This window comes from Chlorocebus sabaeus, chromosome 16 (assembly GCF_047675955.1).
Source record: "Chlorocebus sabaeus isolate Y175 chromosome 16, mChlSab1.0.hap1, whole genome shotgun sequence".
NCBI classification, from domain to species: domain Eukaryota; kingdom Metazoa; phylum Chordata; class Mammalia; order Primates; family Cercopithecidae; genus Chlorocebus; species Chlorocebus sabaeus.
Window position 1 is genome coordinate 20558097 of NC_132919.1, and position 23177 is coordinate 20581273.

At 47.7% G+C, this 23177-nt stretch overlaps 1 long non-coding RNA gene across 1 annotated transcript; it reads right to left on the reverse strand.

Moving 5' to 3' along the window:
• Positions 1-10627: 10627 nt before the first annotated feature.
• LOC103242538 (uncharacterized) lies at positions 10628-12966 on the reverse strand. Its single transcript, XR_500797.3, has 3 exons — positions 12761-12966; positions 11485-11602; positions 10628-10761 (listed from the first exon to the last, which is right to left on the reverse strand). It is a non-coding gene; the product is annotated as an uncharacterized lncRNA (long non-coding RNA).
• Positions 12967-23177: the final 10211 nt, after the last annotated feature.

A 23177-nucleotide genomic window follows, 5' to 3' on the forward strand; every position in this document is an offset into this window, starting at 1 on the left:
GGACTCTTAGAGACTGAATGAGTCAGTGGGCTGGGGTATAGGCTTCTGTCCTTTTTGGATCAGGTAGCTTTAACTTTGTGTCTGTTTCATTGTTTATTTAGCACTGCTGGTACAAATGCAGAAGAGCAATTGATCCTCACTGGTGCTCTTCAGGGACAGCTGGTGGTAGGTGAGGGTGGGTTGGGAGAAAGGTGGCATTTTGGGAGGGAAACAGTGTCCACTCACCAAGCAGTATGATTTTCTGGGGCTGTCCTTTTGACACCAAAGGTGAGCCCTTACTGTTATTTTCTATTTCTCTAAGATCCCTCTGAGAATCACAGGTTGAGAATTTTTTTTTTGTACTAGTATTAATTATAATAAACTTTTGATTTTACTGCCAATTTAAAAAATTGTATTTCGGCCAGGGGTGGTGGCTCACGCCTGTAATCCCAGCACTTTGGGAGACCGAGGCAGGCGGATCATGAGGTCAGGAGATCGAGACCATCCTGGTTAACACTGTGAAACCCCGTCTCTACTAAAAAATACAAAAATTAGCCGGGCGTAGTGGTGGGCGCCTATAGTCCCAGCTACTCGGGAGGCTGAGGCAGGAGAATGGCATGAACTCGGGAGACGGAGCTTGCAGTGAGCCGAGATTGCGCCACTGCACTCCAGCCTGGGAGACAGAGCAAGACTCCATCTCAAAAAAAAATTGTATTTCATTTTTCTCCATTCACAGTAGCAAATCTGTGAACAGATGCTTTGCCTGTATTGAATATGCTCTTGTTCTATGTATTCTGTTTTCATGAATCTAGTTATGCAGTATTTAATTTTTGCCCTTTATTGATTACAAATTCCATTTCAATGAAAGCACAGTTTTTTGAGTCTGGAAGGAGAAAAGGGTTTTCCACAGGTAAGGCAGGTGGGAGTGAGATCAAGTTAGGATGTTGACCAAGAATGGTTTACACAGCAAAGCAGTGCTTACAACTACAAACGTGTCTGGCGGTCTCCTCAATGGCAAAGCTTCCATCCTGCCCTTTATATTAATGTGTTTAGAACCTCACTCCATTTCCCTGGTGGCTTGGACTTTCTCAATGTTTTCACTTCTGGCCACCTTGTGCAGGTGTTTCCACAATGGGGAATCTTTATTCCTGTTCCTGCCCAAGTTCATTCCTGGGTAGTTCTATTACAGCTTGGGTATCTGTTCCCTCCAAATCTTATGTTGAAATTTATCCTCAGTGTTGGAGGTGGGGCCTAATGGGGGCAGATCCTTCATGAATGCATTTAATGCTCTCCCTCAGGGGTGAGTGCGCTCTTGAGCTCTATTAATCTCCAGGAGAGCTGGTCGTTAAAAAGAGCCTGAACTTCCCCCTCTCTTGCCTCCTGTCTCAGCATGTAACCACTGCACAGGTCAGTTTCCCTTCCCCTTCCCCCACAAGCAGAAGCCACTTGAGGCCTCACCAGAAGCAGAGCAGATGCCAGCACCATGCTTTCAGTGCAGCCTGCACACCGTGAGCCAAACAGACCTCTTTTCTTTACAAATTACCCACTCTCCAGTGTTCCTTTGTAGCTACACAAAACAGACCAAGACAAGCTCTCTTCCTCCATTTGTCCTAACCATTGAGACATTCGATTTCTTGCTTTTGTTTTTCTTAGTTGTTTTTGACTTTGCCTGGTCTTCTTCCTCAGTTGTAATCTCTATTTAGAAGCATGTATTTCGCTGGCATAAAATACTCACTAATGAATGCTTTTATTTTATTTTCACCCACATTTTAAAAAGATACAATTCTCCCTTTTGCGGTAGCAAATGTAGGAGATTTTCATTACTAAAGGGTATTTTATACATTTTTCTTACAGGAATTGATTGATGTACATATTTCTAACTTCCTATATGGATCGCTTCCTCACATTTTCTTCCCTTAAAGAATTACTTTTGTAGTTCTTGAAAGATGAAAGGGCTTTTCTCAGAGACCATAGCAGGAAGACAGAGCAGGTGTGGGGGTTCCTTAGAAGGGGAGGGTTGGGGTGGGAAGATGGCATGGCACACCTCCTCATCTGGCTCCTGGGAATGAGGATAAGGGGCTGTTTAACTGCAGACACACTCAGCACCATGAGAAAGGTAAAACAAACAAACAAAAAGCCACAGGCATATCTTGGAGATATTGCAGGTTTGGTTCCAGGCCACCACAATTAAGACAGCCACACAAATCACAAATTTTTTGGTCTCCCAGTGCATATAAAAATTATGTTTACATTATATGGTAGTCTATGAAGTGTGTGATAGCATATGTCTAAAGCAGTGTACACACCTTAATTAAAAATATTTTACTGCTAAAAAATGCTAATGACCTTCTGAGCCATTAGCAAGTTGTAATCTTTTGGCTGCAGAGCCCAGCCTCAGTGTTGGTGGCTACTTACTGATCAGGGAGGTGGTTGCTGAAGGTTGGGGTGGCTATGGCAATTTCTTTCTTTTCTTTTTTTTTTTTTTTAGAGACAAGGTCTGGCTCTGTCACCCAAGCTGGAGTGCAGTGGTGTGATGACAGCTCACTGCAGCCTGAAACTCCCAGGCTCAAGCAATCCTCCTGCCTCAGGCTCCCAATTAGCTGGGACCACAGATACGTGCCACCACGCCTGGCTAATTTTTAAATTTGTGTGTGTGTGTGGGAATGCGTTCTTTCTATGTTGCCCAAGCTAGTCTTGAACTCCCGGCCTCAAATGATCCTCCCATTACCTGAAGTGCTGGGATTACAGGTGTAGCCACTGTGCCTGGCCTGTGGCAATTTCTTAAAATAAGACAATGATGAAATTTGCCACATTGATTGACCCTTCCTTTCACCAAAGATTTCTCTGTAGAATGCGATGCTGTTTGATAGCATTTGACCCGCAGAAAAACTTCTTTCAAAATTTGAGTCAGTCCTCTTAAATCCTGCTGCTGCTTTATCAACTAAGTTTATGTAATATTCCAAATACTTTGTTGTCATTTCAACAATGTTCACAGCATCTTCAGCAGGAGTAGATACTATCACGAGAAACCACTGCCTTTGCTCATCCATCAGAAGCAACTCTTCATCGGTTAATCATGAGATTGCAGCAACTCAGTCTTATCTTCAGGCTCCACTTTTAATTCTAAGTTCTCTTGCAATTCCCACTACATTAGAAGTAACCTCCACCGAAGTCTTGAACCCTTCAAAGTCATCCATGAGGGTTGGAATCCACTTCTTCCAAACTCCTGTTAATGTTGACATTTTGACCTCTTTCCATGAATCATGAATGTTCTTAACAGTATCTAGAACAGTAACTCCTTTCCAGTAGGCTTTCAATTTACTTTGCCCGGATCCATTAGAGGAATCACTATCTATAGCAGCTATAGCCTTATGAAATATATCTCTTAAGTGACAAGGCTTGAAAGTCTAAAACAACCCCTGGATTCATGGGCTGCAGAATGGATGTGTGTTAGCAGCCATGAAAACAACATTAATCTCCTTGTATATCTCCATCAGAGCTTCTGAGTGATGAGGTAAATTGTCAATAAGCAGTCATATTTTGAAAAGAATCTTTTTTTTTCCTGAGCAATAGGTCTCAATCTTGGGCTTAAAATGTTCAGTAAACCATGATGTAAACAGATGTGCTGTCATCCAGGCCCTGTTGCATTCACAGAGCACAGGCAGAGTTAATTTAGCTTAATTCTTAAGGGCCCTAGGATTTTCAGAATGGTAAATGACCAGTGGCTTCAACATAAAGTCACCAGCTGCATCAGCCTCTAACAAGAGAGTCAGCCTGTCATTTGAAGCTTGGAAGCCAGATATTGACTTGCCCTTTGTAGCTATGAGAGTCCTAGATGGCATCTTATTTCAATAGAAGGCTGTTTCATCTAAATTGAAAATCAGTTGTTAAGTGTAGCCACCTTTATCAATGATCTTATCTAGATCTTCTGGAGAACTTGCTGCAGCTTCTACATCAGCACTCGCTGCTTTACCTGGCACTTTTATGTTGTGGAGACAGCTTCTTTCTTTCAGTCTCATGAACCAACCTCTATTAGACTTTAGCTTCTCTTCTGCAGCTTCCCCATCTCTTAGGGTTCATGAAATTGAAGAGAGTTAGGGTCTTGCTGTGGATGAGGCTTTGACCTACAGCTGGTTCCACACCCCTAAAACTTTCTCCGGCTCAGTAATAAGGTTGTTTTGCTTTCTTACCTTTCTTGTGTTCACTGAGTCGCACTTTTCATTTCTTTAAAATACTTTTTCTTTGCTTTCACAACTTGGCTAAATGTTTAGCACAAGAGGTCAAACTTTTGGCCTGTCTTTGCTTCCACCATGCCTTCCTCACTAAGCTTAATCATTCCTAGCTTTTGATTTAAAGTGAGAGATGTGTGACTCTTCCTTTCACCTGATCACTTAGAGGCCATTGTAGGGTTATTCACTGGCCTAATTTCAATATTGCTGCATCTCAGGGAATAGGGAGGCCCGAGGAGAGGGAGAGAGATGGGGAACGGCGATTGATGGAGCAGTCAACACACACAACATTTATTGATTAAATTTGCCATCGTATATGGACGTGGTTCGTGCCTCAAAACGATTACAATAGGAACATGAAAGATCACTGATCACAGATCACCATAACAGAAATAACAATAATGAGAAAGTTTTAAATATTGTGAAAATTACCAGAGTGTGACGCAGAGGCAGGAAGTGAGCACATGCTGTTGGAAAAACGACGGCAGATTTGCTTGACTCACGATTACCACAAACCTTCAAAAAGCACAATATCTGCATAACTCCTGTTTCTCTGGAAGTGTCTTGTAAACTTCGGGTTCTTTATCAATGAGAGACTGCTTGGAGGCTGAGCCTGCTCTGAGGGACTGCAGCTACCCCACCCCTGGCAGCATCTTTGACTGTAAGGCGTGGATAAAGCTGGAGATTTTTCGGTGGAGCAGGGGCCAGCTGGGTGGTCGCACTGACTCGTGATAACCTGGTGGCAGTGCTGGAGGCCAGTGAGGTAGTGAAGGGCATGGCGCTTCGGACGTGGGCACTTCCTATGTGCAGGACTTCCTGGGGTGCAGAGGTTAAGTTCATCTTGTGCGGATGATTTTCCTCTTCCTCTGTCACCAGAGACCAGATTTTATGTTCAGATCTGGCTCTCATGAGAGTCATGTCATCTGCGTGGTGTTTGATTTTGTTCTGAGCTTCCCAGTGTGCCCTATGGCTGGTGTTTCCCCGGTCCACGGCTGTGATTACATCTCCGATATACAAATTAGCTATGGCAGCCTTGCTTCCGGGGGTGGCCCGGAAATGGAGAGGATGCTTGAAGTCCTTGCTGCCCACAACGCAGAAGCCCCATGGTCCTGGGCGCTGAGGGACTGTCTACTGGGTGGTCCTGGCATGGGGACAGGCTTGCAGGACGAGAGCACTAGTCATACCAAGAGAATCTGCTCTGAGAATTGAATTTTCCACAAGCTGAGCTGCTGAAAAGTTCCGCTGTAACCCGAGGACCAGTTTCCTCAAATACACTGCCCTGACTTGAAGACTAACCTTTCCTCCGGCTGTCACTCACCAGTCAGAGCTCGCCAGCTCCCAGAAGCTTCTCCAGAGCCAATGTGCTTTCTTTCCAAGCCATACCTAACATTCTCTAATAAAACTCTCACCTTTTTTTTTAAAAGAAAACTTCTATTTTAGGTTTGAAGGGGCATGTGCAGGCTTGTTATCAATGTGCATAGGTGAACTCGTGTCTTGTGCGTTTGTTGTACAGATTTTTCATCACCCAGGTATTAAACCCAGTACCCATTAGTTATCTTTTCTGCTCCTCTCCCTCCTCCCACCCTCCACCCTCCAGTGTGTGTTGTTCCCCTCTGTGTCCATGTGTTGTCATCATTTAGCTCTCACTTGTAAGTGAGAACATGTGGTATCTGGTTTTCTGTTTCCGCCTTAGTTTGCTAAGGATAATGGCCTCCCACTCCATCCATGTTCCTGAAAAAGACATGGCCTCATTTTTTATGGCTGCATAGTATTCTATGGTGTTTATGTACCACATGTTCTTTATCTAATCTGTCATTGATGATGATTTAAGTTGATTCCATGTCTTTGCTATTATGAACAGTGTTGCAATGAATATTTGTGTGCATGTCTTTTTACAGTACAATGATTTATATTCCTCTGGGTATATAAATCCCAAACGGGATTGCTGAGTCAAATGGTAGTTCTGTTTTTAGCTCTTTGAGGAATTGCCACGCTGCTTTCCACAATGGTTGAACTAATTTACACTCCCACCAACAGTGTACAAGTGTTCCCTTTTCTCCAGCATCTGTATTTTGTGACTTTTAGTAATTGGCATTCTGACATTCTGGCTGGTGTGAGAAGGTATCGCATTGTGGTTTTGATTTGCGTTTCTCTAATGATCAGTGATATTGAGGTTTTTTTCGTATGCTTGTTGGCCACGTTTGTCTTCTTTTGAAAAGTGTCTCTTCATGTCGTTTGCCTGCTTTTTAATGGGGTTGTATTTCTCTTGTACATTTCTTTAAGTTCCTTAGAGATGCTGAATATTAGGTCTTTTTCAGATGCATAGTTTGCAAATATTTTCTCCCATTCTATAGGTTTTCTGTTTACTTTGTTGACAGTTTCTTTCGTTCTGCAGAAGCTCTTAAGTTAATTAGATTCCATCTGTCAATTTTTGCTTTTGTTGCAATTGCTTTTGTTGTCTTTGTCATGAAATCTTTGTCTGTTTCTATGTCCAGGATAGTATTGCCTAGGTTGTCTTCCAGGGTTTTTACAATTTTGGGTTTTACATTTAAGTCTGTAACCCAGCAGTCCACAACCTTTTTGGCAGCAGGGACTGATTCTGTGGAAGACAATGTTCCCACAGAGAGCAGTAGGCTGGGGGGTGGTTTCGGGATGAAACTGTTCCATTTCAGATCATCAGGTATTAGTTAGATTCTCAAAAAGAGTGCACAACCTAGATCCCTCACATGTGCAGTTCACAGCAGGGTTCACGCTCTTATGAGAATCTAACGCTACTGCTGATGTGACAGGAGGTGGAGCTCAGGTGGTAATGTTTGCTTACTAGCCACTCACCTCCTGCTGTGCGGCCTGGTTCCTAGCCAGCCACAGACTGGTACCAGTCCATTGCCCAGGGGTTGAGGACCTCTACTTTAATCCTTCTTGAATTAATTTTTGCATATGGTGAGAGGAAGGGGTCCAGTTTCAATCTTCTGCATATGGCTAGCCAGTTATCCCAGCACCATTTATTGAATAGAGAATCCTTTTGCAATCCTTGTTTTTGTCAGCTTTGTCAAAGGTCAGATACTTGTAGGTCTGCGGCCTTATTTCTGGGTTCTGTATTCTGTTCCATTGGTCTATGTGCCTCTTTTTGTTCCGGTACCATGCTGTTTTGATTACTGTAGCCCTGTAATACAGTTTGAAGTCAGGTAGCATGATGCCTCCAGCTTTGTTCTTTCTGCTTAGAATTGCCCGTGGGCTATTCAGGTTCTTTTTAGTTTCACATGAATTTTAAAATAAAAACTCTCAACTTTATCTTTGTTCTTGGAACATACTGAAGACCACCCGATCTGTGATACTCACAGATTGATACCCCACATTGCCATTCTTGCCTCCTAAATAATCACTGTTAAGTTTAGAGATTCATCTCTATATTTTATTTGACTTCAGCAATGTAAACTGTGAGTCAGAGCTGCAACGGTGGAGGCTGCAACTTTGGCGGTAGGAAGGTCGGTTCACAGGGTTTCTCAGCATGCTCCTCCTGTGTCCCCACCATCGAAAGGTGCCCCCCATCATGTGTGTGCCCTTGGCTCGTAGATTGGTCTTATCTTTCCAGAACTATTTTTGGTCACGCCTCATGCATGAGCTTGTGCCTGAGCACAATCATGTGAAAATTAATTTAGTCGTGTCTTGTCCAAACTAAAAACATTGAACCATTTTAAAGGAAAGCAGCTTTCCAATGTTGCCATATATTGTTTTAAAATAATTATAAAAAGTAGCTGCTCATGTAATAGCACTGGGCCTGCCATTGACCTTGCACACGTGTCTCACACACATCTGAGAGGCTGTTACTGTGGATGCCGTCCTCAGTGCTGCTGCTGCACAGCACCCTGCCTCACAGGAGCTCTGCAACAGCAAAAGCACCAAGCAGATTGAAGAGGACAGAGCAGGACCATGCGGCACCCTCCTCCCAGTGGTCAGTTACATCTTCCTTTGGTATCATGGTGGAGGTTGGGGTGCCCCTGAAGACACCAGCCAAACTTCCCGTCCCCCCTTCCCATGCCCACTGTACCCGCCATGACAAATTGAGCGTGTTTCTGTAGCCATCCCCTACCCTGAGTAGATGCTCTGCATTCTTATTGTGCAATGCTTTCAGGACCGTGCCTCTGTGGTCATCCCTGTCGTCCAGCTCTGTCATGGCCATGGAAACCAGAACATGGCATGTTCCAACACCTCATTCTGAAGTTAGAAATCAACAAAACCTCCGAAATGGGAGAGGAGGGCCTAAAATCCTTGGAAAATTTCCTCTGCGAGATTTGCGTGAGACCTGGAATGTCCTGAAGTGTAATATATAAAGGTATTGAATGACACATGTAAGACAGGTGTAGCCAACAGAGAAAACCATTCATGTCAACAGTCTCCCTCATGCTCTCTCAGAGACCCTCTGAATTATAGCACCCAGAGACCCTGGATGGCTTGGGAGCGGATGAGCCCCACACACAGGCAGGAGAGTGGTGCATTCTCTGGGTCACAAAGTATCCTGTCGCTAGAAGATTAGAAACAATTCTACATGAAACATTTGAAAGTATCTCTTGATCAGTTTATTTGTTTCTGAAGACACAGGTTTCCTTTGGGAAACAGAAGACTGAGAAAGGTCTCCATAACCGAAAAGCACCGTGAATTGTTAATTGCATTTTGCCTGGTCACGTGAGTGAATGTCCTCCTGGATTGCATTGAATCTGCACTGTTTTGGAGACTGGCAGATGTATCACTAATGAAGCCACATGTGCAGGGTCATCATCAGTTGACGTACTTCCATCCTAGCTGATGCTGTTGATTTTTCCCTGCCAGGAAGCTTCCTGACACAGCCTGCACCCAAAAAAACTTCCCAAAGCAAGTTGAGTCTGACTTTGCACCCCCAACATGAGAGTCATGTGACTTCTGGGCACTCCACTGAATACTGATGTACCTGAAGGAATCCTGGGTACCAAACACGCTCAAGTGAATGAATGGTGTCCAGGACAAAGCCCAGAAGGTGTCCAGGCAATGGCCTCCCACCAGAGATCTTGTTAGCACGGCACTCTGAGCACTGTTTGCCTTAGTGTCTTTCTGTCCTGGTTGCAATGAAGTCTTTCTCCATAACGTCAGTTTTTATACTTTTTGACCTAGTAGGACATCATGTGATGAATTTTCACGTAATATGAATTCAGCTTAGGTATGTCTTAGGATTGGTTTAGAGGGAAGATGAAGCAGGTGAAATGGCAACCCCTTGAATACACATCCATAATACATTGAAAAATATTCAGCATGATTTAATGGTATCTTTTAAAATAGGAAACAAAATCTTTCCTGTTCATTAGAATCATTACATCAACTAAAGTCATTATAACTAAAGGAATCATTACATCAACTGAAATACAAAATATGGAATCTGATCTTCAGCAGATGTTGGCATTTCTTTAAGTACACGTCTTCACTTCCTCAGTGCACTAACAGAGACTCAAGAATGACAAAGGGAAAAAAAGGCAAAATTAGGGAAGAGGGAGACATTTTGTAGTTGGTGTTGGATCCACTGGATGGACTCTCCACTTGCTACACCTTCTCATTGATAGAATAGGAAACTTCAGGTTTCACAAAGGCAAATCGTGCTTTCATGAGACAAAGCAACAGAAAAATATCGATAATCACAATATTTTAGTGTTTTATGAAGAACTGTATTGTGGCTTGAATCTTTAATTAAATAAATGTTTTCTTTTGCATGTAAAATAGAATTCAGCCTTTCCTAACCTAACTCACGACAGCAACGGGCTGAAGACACTGCTGGGCCTATCCTGCCACCTGCTGGGAGGACTTGTTCCCTCAAAAGCCTTGGTTTGGAAGGATGATTGGAAAATAGCTTTACACACCCACCCTTTATTGTGTTTTTATTCACAAAGCCTTAATATATTGCCATATTTCATGTAGTTGATTTTTTTGCATCTCTGATAAGTTTTTAAATGTCAGTATTCCTACTAAAGTCTCTGTCTCTGTCCTGTGTTCTACGTTCTAGGGTGTATGAAGAAAGGGCTTCAACAGAAACAGAGGCTAAAGCGTGCGTGCTCGTGAATGCTGGGAACCGAGAGGCCAGAGAAGAATGTGATGAGACATAGAATTGGTAGTGCGGGAAGTCAGAAGATCAAGCACCATGATGTTGGTGCTGGTTGCTTGTGTTAAACTGCCTAGGTTTTAGTCTCTGGTAATTTTTGCCCACCTGTGGGGTTCCCCTGGTGCCCCAGTCGTGATGGGGTAACTGAACTGCTGCCGGAGCCAAGCCCGCCAGTGGCCCAGGATCTGGCACTTGGAAGAGTTCTGAGAAGTGCCCCTGGATCAAAAGAGGAGAAACAGACTTCATCCATACCTATTCCCACTGTATTTAAAGAAGTGCATATTCTCAGGGATTTCCACATTTTTAAAAACTTCTTTTAATTAAAACATTTAAAATAAAATACGGTTGAGGTAACAACCAGGTTACAGTTCTTCCAGTAGCACCCAGCCAGCGAGAGCCCTCAGATTTTAGAAGAGAGGACTGCAGTCATGTCTGGAATTCAAAGAAGAAACAGTGAGAAGAGCTTGATAGAACTGACAGATGCTGAAACATCTAATATTAACATAGAAGGGCAACTCTAATTGATAATATAGAATTACAATATGAATGGTAGAGTAATTAAGGAAGCCATTAATGTTGAATTATGTATGTGTAAGTTAAACCTATAAATTAAAATATCATGAACATTATACCGTCTGCGCTGGTTTAATCAATGCTAAGTTATAAAATAATTATTAAACTGTATCAATGACATTTTATTAATGTAAAATTATAAGTTGCTATTGTTGAATAGAACTTTAAAGTTGAATAAAAAGAATATATTATTACTAATATGTTAGACTTTGATAAAATATGAAATTTAAACAACATTTTAATAAAATGCTAAATTTCCCAGTAGTATGTATATGAAGTTATTTGAGGTATTGTTTGTTCAACAAAGAATGTGACAGTGTCTAGTGTTGGCATTGTTTGATTAACTGGTGGAAAAATAAAACATTTGCAAGGAAATGGGTTATTTCAAGTTATATTTTAATGTCCTTTTATTTCCACATAATAAAATCTTTATGCTGGGCATGGTGACTCATGCCTGTAATCCCAGCACTTTGGGAGGCTGAGGCGAGAGGATCACTTGAGCCCAAAAGTTCAAGACTAGCTTGGGTGACATAATAAGACTCTGTCTCTACCAAAAAATAAAAATAAAAAATAAAAAATTACCCGGGCCTAGTGGTGCGCATCTGTGGTCCCAGTTACGCAGGAGGCTGAAGTACGAGGACTGCCTAAGCCCAGGAAGCAGAAGCTGTAGTAAGCCATGATCCTGACGCTGTACTCCAGTCTGGGCAACAGAACAAGATCTTATGTCAAAAACAAAATGCAACAAAAAAGTAAAATCATTATTATTCACTTGATACTCCTGAAGAAATTGTCAATACTGATTAATGTCTTCATTTGAATTTTAAGTGATTTGTATAATGGCAGACTGTAAATACATTATTTAGAGACAAAGAGGACTTTATTTAAATATTCAAGTTATTGTCAACTAGACTATTTTAATGTAAATCTTGTGGCCCATGTCATGTTTTTAATATTAACTTTAATTTTCATAATTGTGTGCATTTCAATGTATGCATTTCATTTTATGTAATTTCGCAATTTTTTATTTTTATTTTTATTTTTTCAGGCTGGTCTTGAACTCCTGGGCTCAAGCGATACTCCCACCTCGGCCTCCCAAAGTGCTGCTGGGAATACAGGCGCGAGCCACCGCGCCCGGCGCTGATTTTGCAATTTTAATTGTTCTGCAAGTTTCCTCTGAATATTCATCATTCTGTAGTTTAAAATATGGGTGATTTTATTCCTCGTGTGTCTTCCAGGTGAGAATCCATACGTTATCACATGAACCAGTGATGTGTGTCATAGGGAAATTAAGAAACAAATCTATATTATTTTTGCTACGCTTATTCTCTAGAAAATGAACTGTAATAGATTTCTAGAATTAATTTTTGATACTAAAAATACTATCATTCCAATTCAATAGTGAGGACAGCGCTGCGTTCTGTGCTACGCTAGGGGGAGCACCCACTGTGGTAATGAACATCGTTCCGTTAGTCTTTAGCGTATTAAGGGCCGGATGAGGAAGTGGGAAATAGGAGGAAGCTGAGCCTCCCCGGAGGAGCACGTGCCCTCAGAGCCGTAAGGCAGGAGCAGAGACTGCCTGAGTTTGCAGCGCGAGCCCAGGGGGCTTCCCTGGGACTTGGCGACCGTCCTGTGCTGTCGGACGTGCAGGCAAATCCCCGGTCGGCTGCGCCTGGCGTGCACAGAGCCCTCCTACTCCCGTCCTACACTGCTTTTCCGTTTATCTGCAGCGTAAAAGCCAGCGTTACTTTGTTTTTGTTTCAACTGCTTTTCCAGTGCCACGGGATTTCAGGCAAAGTGCCTTGGACGGTAGACATGCCTATTCCTCTCGTTTCCTTATTCCTGGAATGTGCTCACTTACCGTCCGGCCACGCAGGGACCCGGGACGCTCAGCCCTTTCTGCGCCCTCGCCCTCTCCAGGGCGGCACCTGGTGAGGAGGGCGGCCCAACACTGCAAGCCTGATCCTGGGGGCTGACCTCTGGACGGTCTCAGGGACTGACCAGGGATGCAGCCGCGGGAGGGGGGAGCCGAGCGGGGAGAGGATCGAGGGAGGGGCGCGGGGTGTGCTCTTGGGGCGGGGCGGGGGCGGTGTCTGGGAGGGGCGGCCCTAAGGGAGTGGCTGGGCTCCCTGGCTGCCTGGACACTGGTGCTTTTTTCTTTGCTAACGGCCTTGATGCCACCAGCCCAGTTTGCTCATCTTGCCGCAGCTCCACTATGGTTCCGTTATTTTCTGAGAGATTTCCCCTTCCCATCTCTTTTTGCCCTAGACCAGAACTGCCAGCAGACACCCCTAGCACCCCGGAAGACGGGCTATGGTTCTCCGGCCACCTCCTGCCCGTTTCTCATTAAAGCCTGGGAAGAAGGAGGGTGGTTGTGTCCCAGGAGCTGGACTGGCACCCTCAGTGAGGTTGCAGGGCTCTCCCGGAGAACACAAACCATTCCTCAGGACATCAGCAGCAGGCAAGTCCCCAGATGGTCCCATCAAGACAAAGACAAGCCACTCCAGAATCCTGTCTGAATACAGACAGATGGGAGCATCTCTCAGGCCAGGAGTGCCAGACGTGTCCTCTCCCAGCCCACATGGTGACTGCTGCTTTGGCCTTGGTGACAGCCTGTCCTGCTCTTGGCAGGCCTCCTGGGGGATGAGGTTTATGAAGATTCCTGTGTATACGTCCCTCCTCCTGCTTCCTGACAGTGCTCAACTCAGAGCCAGCCCCCTCTCCCCTTAGGCCACCCCTGGCCAGCTGGCACACACACACAGCCTGTGGCAAGACTCTTTCTAGCCTCTCCCTATACCCTCCGCAGCGCCATGGCACATTCTTGCAGAATGGAACAGTAAATCCAGTTGTAGTTTAACAACAGGTGTGTCTCCGGTAGGCACCCTAGACAGCAGCTCATTGGCCTGTATTTAAAATATGAACATGTGCATGACTGCAAAGGCATAGATCCTCACGTTCTACAAACTGGAATTGCTGTTCTCAAAGTTTAAAACCACATTTGCAATACATGAGATCCACAGCCTGAGTGGAAGGAGACACATACAGGGGGTGGGCTGGGCCTGGGGGCCAGGCCACCCTTGGGCAGAGAATGTGGAAGCATGGAGAGGGTGTGTGGGGCAGGAAGGGTCATGGAGTGCTTTGAGCAAAGAGTGTGTGATCCTGCCTGCCCTTGGTGCCGTCCACTGGGGCTGGTCAGCGAGGCCGAGTCCATCATGGTGATGGGGACATGTGACAAAACTAGAAGTCCTGGGAGAGCTGGGCGAAGGGAGCAGGCACCCATGATGCTGCTGCTGCAGTTTTCTATAAGTTCTATAATTATTTCAAAGTAAAATATTTTAAAATGACCATGTCCCTAAAGGAGGGATAATAGTAAGCCACGCGATAGAAATTAGCCTGTACTCAGACCCACTTCAGCTCCAGCGCGAAGCTCCTGCTCTCCGATTCCAGAGCCTGGTGGTGTTAGGGAGGCCCCCGTGGATGTTACAGCGATGTGGATGTTATGCTACAGACATCACAGTAATGACACTTTGGAGTCTCGGGTGATTTCCCCGTGCTATGCAGGCGGCAGGATTTTCGATTTCCCTTTTCCCACATGAGCCCTTCCCCTACTGGGCATCTTGAGACTGAGCACCCTTTGCCCCAGGCTGGAAGCCACAGAGGCCATCTACTTGTGTTTCTCCCTCCCACGGAGCTTCCCTGCCTCTGGTCATCACCTGGGTCCCTCTCAAAGACCATAGAGGCTGCTCTCAGGTCTCATTTTCCATCTTGGTTGTGCTGCCTACAGTGAGTTTCACACATGCATGTTTCAGGCAGATAGATGCTTGCAAAGAGTGTGGGGATACCCTCGGTGGCTCTTTCCCCTCTGGAATTCTTCTTCCTTCTTCCTTCTTTCTTCTTCTTCCTCCTCTTCTCCCTCCCCTCCCCTCCCTTCCTCTCTTTCTCTCCCTCCCTTCCCTCTCCTCTCCCTCCCTCCCCTCCCCTCTTCCTCCCCTCTCCCTTCCTTCCCCTCCCCTCTCCCTCCCTTCCACTCCCCTCTCCCTCCCTTCCACTCCCCTCTCCCTCCCTTCCCCTCCCATTTCCCTCCCTCCCTCTCCCCCTCCCCTTCCCTTCTGTCACCCAAGCTGGAGTGCAGTAGCAAAATGACAGCTCACTGCAGCCTCAAACTCCTGGCCTCAAGTGATCCACCCACCCCAGCCTTCTAAGTAGCTGAGACTACAGGTGTGCGCCACTACTCCCGGTTACATTTTTATTTTTTGTAGAGATGGAAACTTGCTATGTTGCCCAGGGTGAACTCAACCCCTCTGGGATTCTACTGGGGAGTTACAGTGTCTCTGGGGCACAAGAGATTGACTTGATCATGACTGCCATTTCCCAGATGGCGACCCAGGTGCTTGAGAAGCTCATGCCTTTCTGGGCCCATCTCAGAGGCAGCAGGGATGATCATCAAGGGTCTTCCTTGTGACTGATGGGGAGCAACCATTCAGGGGCCCTGGTGGGGTGCCTGGCAGGGCACAGCCTGCCACACCATTCCAAAGGTTCAGACTGTGACCTGCACACTGCAGGTGTCCCTTATCCATCCCTGCAGGGAAGAGCATGGCCATCTCCATTAGGCAGTGCCTTGGGTGTCCAGATGGCTCCTGGGGGTGACACTGCAGGTCTGAGAGGATTTGGATTGGAGAAAGGAACTGGAGGGATGGAGCAAGATTGGACTCACAGGCTCAGCATCCCCAGTGAGCTGTGGTGACATGAGCCCAAGTGGGAATAGATGTCTCTGCCTCTGTGGGGTCCCAAGTTGGTGCCTGGGGAGGGCAGGGCTGAGGGGTTGCTGGGAGGTGAGTGTTGAGAGGCCTAGGAGGCCATGTCCATGAATGGGGCTGGAGACCTGGTGTGGGGGCTGGGTCTGAGGGGAGGGGAGTAGGTATAACTGGGGGAGCTGGTGGGTGGACTCCAGCCCAGCTGCTCAGGGGAGGCTTGAGTCACTTTGGGGGTGTGAGGAGATTGGAGGAAGTGGACGGCCCTGGTGCCCCAGGTGAGGGATGGGCTGCAGGGGGCCAGCCTTGTGAAGGACAGACTCAACTTGGAGGTGAGCTCAGGAGCATGCAGGTGAGGACCCAAGAGACCAGGGGGATGCTGGGGCCTGTGGGGCAGAGAGACTGAAGACTGAGGCCGAGCAGGACCTGGGGGAGAGGAGAGAGGGTGTAGGGAGGAAAAAGAGGGCAGCATCACCAACTCATCAACTAAAGGATGATTGGGGCAGGCCAGGAGCTAAGCGGGGGGGTGGGGGGTGGGGGGGTGATGGGAGAGATGCAGACCCCACAGGGCAGCGGGGCCCTGGGCACTAGTTTATGTGTGAACAGGTGGCCAAGTCCTCTAGAGTCGTGAGAAGTAAACATGAAACCCACAACTGCACACATGTCATCCCTCGTTCTTGTCATGGCATTAATCTCCAAGTGGCTTTGTTCTTCCCCAGGCACAGAATGAAGCGACCCAGGTCATCGCTGTCCTGGAGCCGCCCCCGCCTACTTTGTCTTTTCTTGTTGGCCCGTATCTATGCCTGACACACACTGGTTAAGTTACATGTAGGTCCGTATGTTTATTGCAGCACTATTCACAATAGCAAAGACTTGGAACCAACCCGAATATCCATCAATAATAGACTGGATTAAGAAAATGTGGCACATATACACCATGGAATACTATGCAGCCATAAAAAAGGATGAATTCATGTCCTTTGCAGGGACATGGATGAAGCCAGAAACCATCATTCTCAGCAAATTATCACAAGGACAGAAAACCAAACACCGCATGATCTCACTCATAAGTGGGAACTGAACAATGAGAATACTTGGACGCAGGGTGGGGAACGTCACACACCCAGGGCCTCTCGGGGGAGGGGGTGGGGGACTGAGGGAGGGATAGCATTAGGAGAAATACCTAATGTAAATGACGAGTTGATGGGTGCAGCAAGCCAACATGGCACATGTATACCTATATAACACACCTGCACGTTAAAAAAATTTACGTGTAGGTTAAGCCAAGGGTGTGAACTCTGGCCCTGTCCTGCACCGAGCGACTGCTAGATCCTGGGCTGGATCCCCTCCCGCAGGCGCCTAGCCCCGCCCCACCCCTCAGGCGCCTGGCCCCGCCCCTCCGCTCAGGCGCCTGGCCCTGCCCTGGCCCGGTCCCGCCCACATCCGGAGGCTCAGGGCGGGACGCGGGCTGTTCCCGGGTTAGTCCGCAGGGGGCGCGCGGGTTGCTCTGGCCCGGCGGCTCCCGCTGACATCAGCACAGCAGCAATGAGGGTGACACTGCCACCCCCCCCCCCCCATGCAGGTCAAACTACTAACAAATGATGTGGCCGGAGAATACTATACTTGACAGCACGATGATGACACACGTCAGTATAAAATGAGATCATGAAGCATGTTGTGCCCAGCTCTGCGGTTAGTTCACAGTATTTTACAGAGCGTCGTTTCCAAACGCTCAGGGAACACCAGCTACCTATAATAACACGTGACACGCCCCTTCGTCAACACTCAGCGCAGCTCTGCAATAATGGCCCAGCCTGATCTTCACGTTGGAGGTGAGGACACAGGCCCTGGAGGGTTCAAGTGGCAAGGTCACAGAAGTGGTCAAAAGGGACCACAGCGCCCCCTGCCTGGACTGCCCCAGGCTCTGCATCTATAATCCCTGGCTTGCTCCCCACTCGCCTGCCTGACCACAGCTCCGACGCCTCTGAAAAGCCTGGCAAGGTGGGCAGAAGGTCCCTGTGGTGTCGTCCCCGGGGCAGGGATGGGCCATGGAGCTTAGCCGGGATGGAGGATCTGGGACCCGCTGGAGGAAGCGGAGCCCTGGAGACGGTACATCTCTGCCCTCACCCCCGTGGTGTGGAGTTGGAGAGCCTTGACTGCGGGGCTGGGGAAGGTGGGCAGGCCCAGGGCAGTGGGGGAGCCGCCTGCTCAGCAGGAGAGCCAGAGGGAGGAGTGAGCTGTGTGCAGGGAGGGTGGGCAGCAGGCAGGGGCAGGCACAGGAAGTAGGGCGCTGATCTAAGATGGTCCAACTCAGGAGCTGGGGAGGGAAACGGGAGGAAGGGAGCATGAAGGGGAGTTGGGGGAAACTGGGCAGGTGCAGAGAGGCAGGGTGGGGAACTGAGGAGAAGACAGAGCAGGAGAAGTGAGGGAAGGGGAAGAAAGCACAGGAGCAGAGGGAGACTGGAAAGGAAACCCGGATGGCTCTCAGGGCAGGGAAGAGGGAGGGGAAGGGAGCTGAGGCACGTGGAGCCAACTGAGGTGAGGTGAGGTGAGGTGAGGAGGGCAGGGATGGTTGGGAGGGATGGCCTTGGCAGGAGAGGGCAGGGGACTACTGGAGGGTGGAGAGGTCAACAGAGGCTGAAGGAAAGGGGTAGGGGAGCATGTTGGAGGAGATGGAACTGGAGAGAGAAGGAAAGGACATGAATGAAGGGGAGGGAGGCAGGAGAGGTCAGGTGCATCCAAGGGAGGTGAGGAGAGGGGAAGGGAGGTAAACTGAGGTAAGGACATGGACAGAGGGGATGCGAAGTGAGTTTACCGGGGGAGTCAGAGTGAGGAGAGAGGAAGGGAAGGACTAGAATGGAGGGTGAAGATGGAGTGTGAGTGGAGGTGAAGTGGGGAAGGGGGAACCAGTAGGGGCTTAGCATGGGAGGGGAGGAGAGTGAGGGAGAGGAGGGAGGTACAAAGAACTGGGGAGAAGGAGTAAGATAAGAGGCCACAGGGGCTCAGGAGGAAGGGGAGGTCCCAGAATGGAGGGAAGAATCTTGGAAGAGCTGCAGTGGGTCGGTGACGGGGTGGGGTGGGCGGTGCGGGCCGGGGAGCAGGAGGGAGCATGTGCCTGAGACTGTGCTGCTTCTTGAAGAGGTGACAGAGACAACACCCTTAACAGAGCATTTCTCCTCCCCATCAGCCTGGTCACCTGGTCGCCCTATGACCCTGCACCCCACACACACCCCGCAGCTGCACTGAGCTTCACTGACCTTGGGGGGGATGCATCCTGAAGTCTCTTTCTGTTGTTGTCGCATCTCTCCAGCCACATATTAAAGTGACTCAGACCACTTTGATGACCCTCTGTTCCATGTTGTAGGTGACACAGGTTATCCACGTGCAAATCACTTCTTCCCCAGCCCTTTGGTGATTGGTGGATCAGAACAGCCCATGTGTGAAACCCTAGTCAGGGAGTTCACTACTTTTCACATCACGAAGAAAAATGTTGCCAAAAATTGAAAAAACAAAACAAAACAAAACAAAAAAAACACACCCTGTTGCTGGATCTCTCTTGCCTCATCCCTTTACCCATAAACAGGAGTTGGTTACATCCTTAGTTCATAACCAAGGGCACTTAGAAAGAAAAACCGACTGTATTTGCACAAACTTTGAGAATCAATCCATAGAAAAACACAGAGATCAAGATTTCTAACTCAAAGGGAAAAATCTTTTATTTTTCTAGCGATGATAAGACATTTAAGTTTTAAATCTTCTCCTTCTCTGTACAAATAATTAAAATTAATGTCATGCAGAAAGCACACAGCACTGAATTTCTGGGACCGCTAAATCATATTTGGTGCCACTTGTCTTATATTTTCATGACAACATACACAGACATCTCCATTATCTGTAAACCCAACTGTTCGTACATCTGGACAGGGCAGAAGCCTCCCTTACCCTTAGCAGCCCGCCCTGAGCTCTCCGTGCTGCATGGCAGATGCTCGTGGGGCTGGTGTGTTTGGCTTCAAGGTCCGTGCACTCCAAGGACGTTACAGATTTTTAGTCTCTGGTCTCCACATTGGTTATGCCATGAGATTTTACTACGGACCCAGTGGACTGCTTCTCTGGGGCACACTCCTCGGTGCTTTTGGAATCGCCCGTGTTCCCAGAGAATCTATGTCTTGGGTATTTCCTTTCCGTGGTCCGGTCCTCCTGGAAGACTGCAGAGCCTCCTCGCCATGGCCCCAAGCGGGGATGCCAGGAGAGGCCACTTGCCTCCATGCTCCAAATCCTGAAATCTATGTTTGCACTGATGTTTCTGCCCTTTCCAGCATCGTATCCTGTGTCTCTGACATCCCTACTGCAGCTGGGTGAGATGTGTCGTCAGTCACAGGTGCACTGGGGGTGATGCTGACTTGTCGGCTCTAGAGGGTCATCTGAGGTGGATTCTGGGACAACACCCTTCCAACAAGGTAGAAGGAATTGCTCTTCACTTTTCTAGTCTTTTTAGGTAAATCAGGATCTTTTTATTGTGAAATTTGACTTTTTCTTATTTTGAATGACTTAAAATATTACTATTTTAAACAAACTATGCATACTTTTCACTTTCTTGCCCAAGATAAAGATAATTCTATGAAGCAATGAAAGGCCCAACATTCTTTTTTTTTTTTTTGAAAAACAAAAAAGGGCAGTTCCCCAGCCCTGAAGAACTTCAGAGAACACGCACTCCCTGTTGCCTCTTTCTAAGGCCAGAAAGGTGGTTGTGGTTGTTAGGACAGGTGAGAAACTCCGTCACCCTCTGCCCACTCACCCCCGCCTGGCTGGCCTCCCAGCCCTCCTCCCCTCCTCATACAGCATCTGTTGGTTCACGAAACAGATCTATTCCCGCAGTCAGGGAGCTGGCCCCACCTGCCGCAGTCCCAGGGTTCAAGTCACTATAAAATCAACCACAAATCCAGCACCAAGCTGGCCCCTTCGGGGAGGGGACTGCATCTCATGTAGCCCCTCCTTGCCTCAAGTTCCTCCTGTTCCTGTGTAAAGAGATAAACGACGGTCCCAGTCTGTCTCGTTCTCATGTTAGACCCTACTCCTCCCTGTCTGTGGCCCTTGGGCAAGTCTGTCTCCTGCTCAGAGCCTCACAGCCCCTCACAGGCTCCAACCACAGTGCAGAGGACAGGACTCCTAGAGTGTGTGCGAAACCGTCTGCCTAGCCTACCCAGAGGCTGGCGGTGATTCTTCCACACACCCAATTGTATTGAACTGGGCTGTTTTTCCTGCTTGCCAAGGGATTGTTCTTTTTTTTTTCCCCCTCTCATCTCAGCTTCTCGAGTAGCTGGGACCACAGGCATGCACCACGACACCCACTAATTTAATTTATTATTATTATTATTATTTTAAGAGACAGGGTCTTGCTATGTTGCTCAGGATGATCTTGAGCTCTTGGACTCAAGCAACCATCCCACCTTGGCCTCTCAAAGCTCTGGGATTACAGGTGTGAGCCACCGCACCCAGGCAGCCAAAGGGCTTTTCACAGTGCAGTTCAATGATTCAAGAATGTGGCTCTGCAGGGAGCTTCCACATGGGACCCTGGCTCTGCCCTTAGCAGTGGGCACCTGACTAATAACCAGTGTCTGTGCTTCCAGCTTCTTATCTGCAATGGGGGATGCTGCAGTGTTTATCTCAGAGGATTACTGTAAATGTTAGTTGAGTGAAAACACAGGAAAACTATAAAATTGTGCCTGGAAAAATCACAAGTCAGGAGAGTGTGGTGGGGGGCGGGGCATAGGTGGCATCTTGAAAGGGGCCCTAGAAAGGCTTCCAGGTCCTGGGGTGAACCATTTTCTGGCGTGAGTTCAACTCTCATAGTGTACTGTTTGTGAAAATCCATTGCATTGTAGGCTTAAGATATTTGTGCTTTCCATCTGTGTGTTATATTTTCAAAAAAATTTGTTTTAATACATGAGAATTAGAAAAAAAAAATCCTGGAGATCTTCAGACCTCCAAAGCTGGGATCCAAGTCTGTTTCTCTGAGGGGATCCCTGCTAATGTTTGGGTTATGGACAGAGTGAAAAGGAACTTACAGTGAAGTGAATTTGGAGACGGAAAATAGGTAGTGGCAGCAGGGTGGTGGGGCCTGGAAGCCGGGAGGGGGCCTGGGCCTGCTTGGGTGGGAGCAGGGGGAGAGCTGATTGTTTCATCTCCTCCCGAGTGCGAGAGTAACCGGTAACCCTTCCACAGATTGTGATGCGGGCCTGGAGCTCTGCACTGAGCCGCACGTTCTCTGTGCCCAGTTGCCGAGGCGGCAGCTCACTTCAGATGATGGAGGTGCAGAATATTTGGTGGCTTCTTCTGTGTTTGGAGAGCCCTGGGACTTTGGTTCCATTTGTCATTGTTTTGTGTGGGGTTGGGATGTGCTTTCTGTCATGCAGCTGCATCCACTGCCACCCATATTTACCAATTCATGGATAAGGGAACCCCAAAGGCAGCCCCCTAAAGAGATAGTCTTTTTAGATGGGCTCCTAAATCGACTGTTGGACCCCAGGGGCCCCAGGAATGAGAATGCTTAGAAGAGACTAGAAACTATCAGTCCAGGGGGCAGGGCAGGAGGTGGAGTGGGGACTGGTGCTTCTCTCCAGTGCTCACACCCAGCTGCCTGGGTGTGGTCAGGATGCCAGGGTAAAGCCCCAAACACCACGATGCTGGGGCCATGGACTGGCTTCTTAACAGAATTAAGAGCGTCCAAAAAGAGCAGGCTCCCTAGCACCTGGGCACTAGCCGCCCTCCCTTCTTGGGCGCCCCTGGGCCAAGGCTCCTGACTGTGCTGGGCTGGCCTGGAGCAATGGTGACCCATGAAAGACTCTGATCAGACCGTGTTCCATGTGTTTCCAGAAGAGACATGTGAATCCCAGCTGAAATTGTGCACTGTTCCCCAGCAGAGGGCTCCTGGCTGAAAGATTCCTTGATAAGCATGTGTAGAAAACTGTATTCGCTGGAGCTTTATGGAGAATAAGACATCCTCATCACTTTAAGAATCTTCATGAAGTTAACCTAGAAGAAAGTCAGCTTATTCATGTCTGCTGCTCGTTTAAAAGTCAACACCAATGCAGTGGCAGGAGGACAGGCAAGCTGGAAATTTTGAAAAGTGAGGTTTGATCTCCAGCACTGGTCCCTGCCAGGCATGACCTTCACATCTTCTTTCCCCGAGGTCCAGGCCCCCATTTGCAGAGGCCGACAGTTCCCAGAGTGACTTTCCTCAGAAAACAGGATCTTGGAGGAGACAGTCAGAGGAGGGGGCTTCGTCCTCCCCTCTGCACAGCCCCCTGTAGGGATTGGAAAGCAAGGATCTCTGCCCACGAAGTGGCAGTCACCCCAAGCTGTGGTGTGGGAGGAAGCCTAGGGAATATAGGTTGGTGCTGGGACAGCATTTCCCGGTCCTGACTTGGAGATGTTAAAATCCCGACATTCCCGACTCCTCCTTTGTGGGAGCCCCTGCCCTGCAAATCTCACGGGGTTGTTGTGAGGGTCACCTGGGGTGATGGGTTT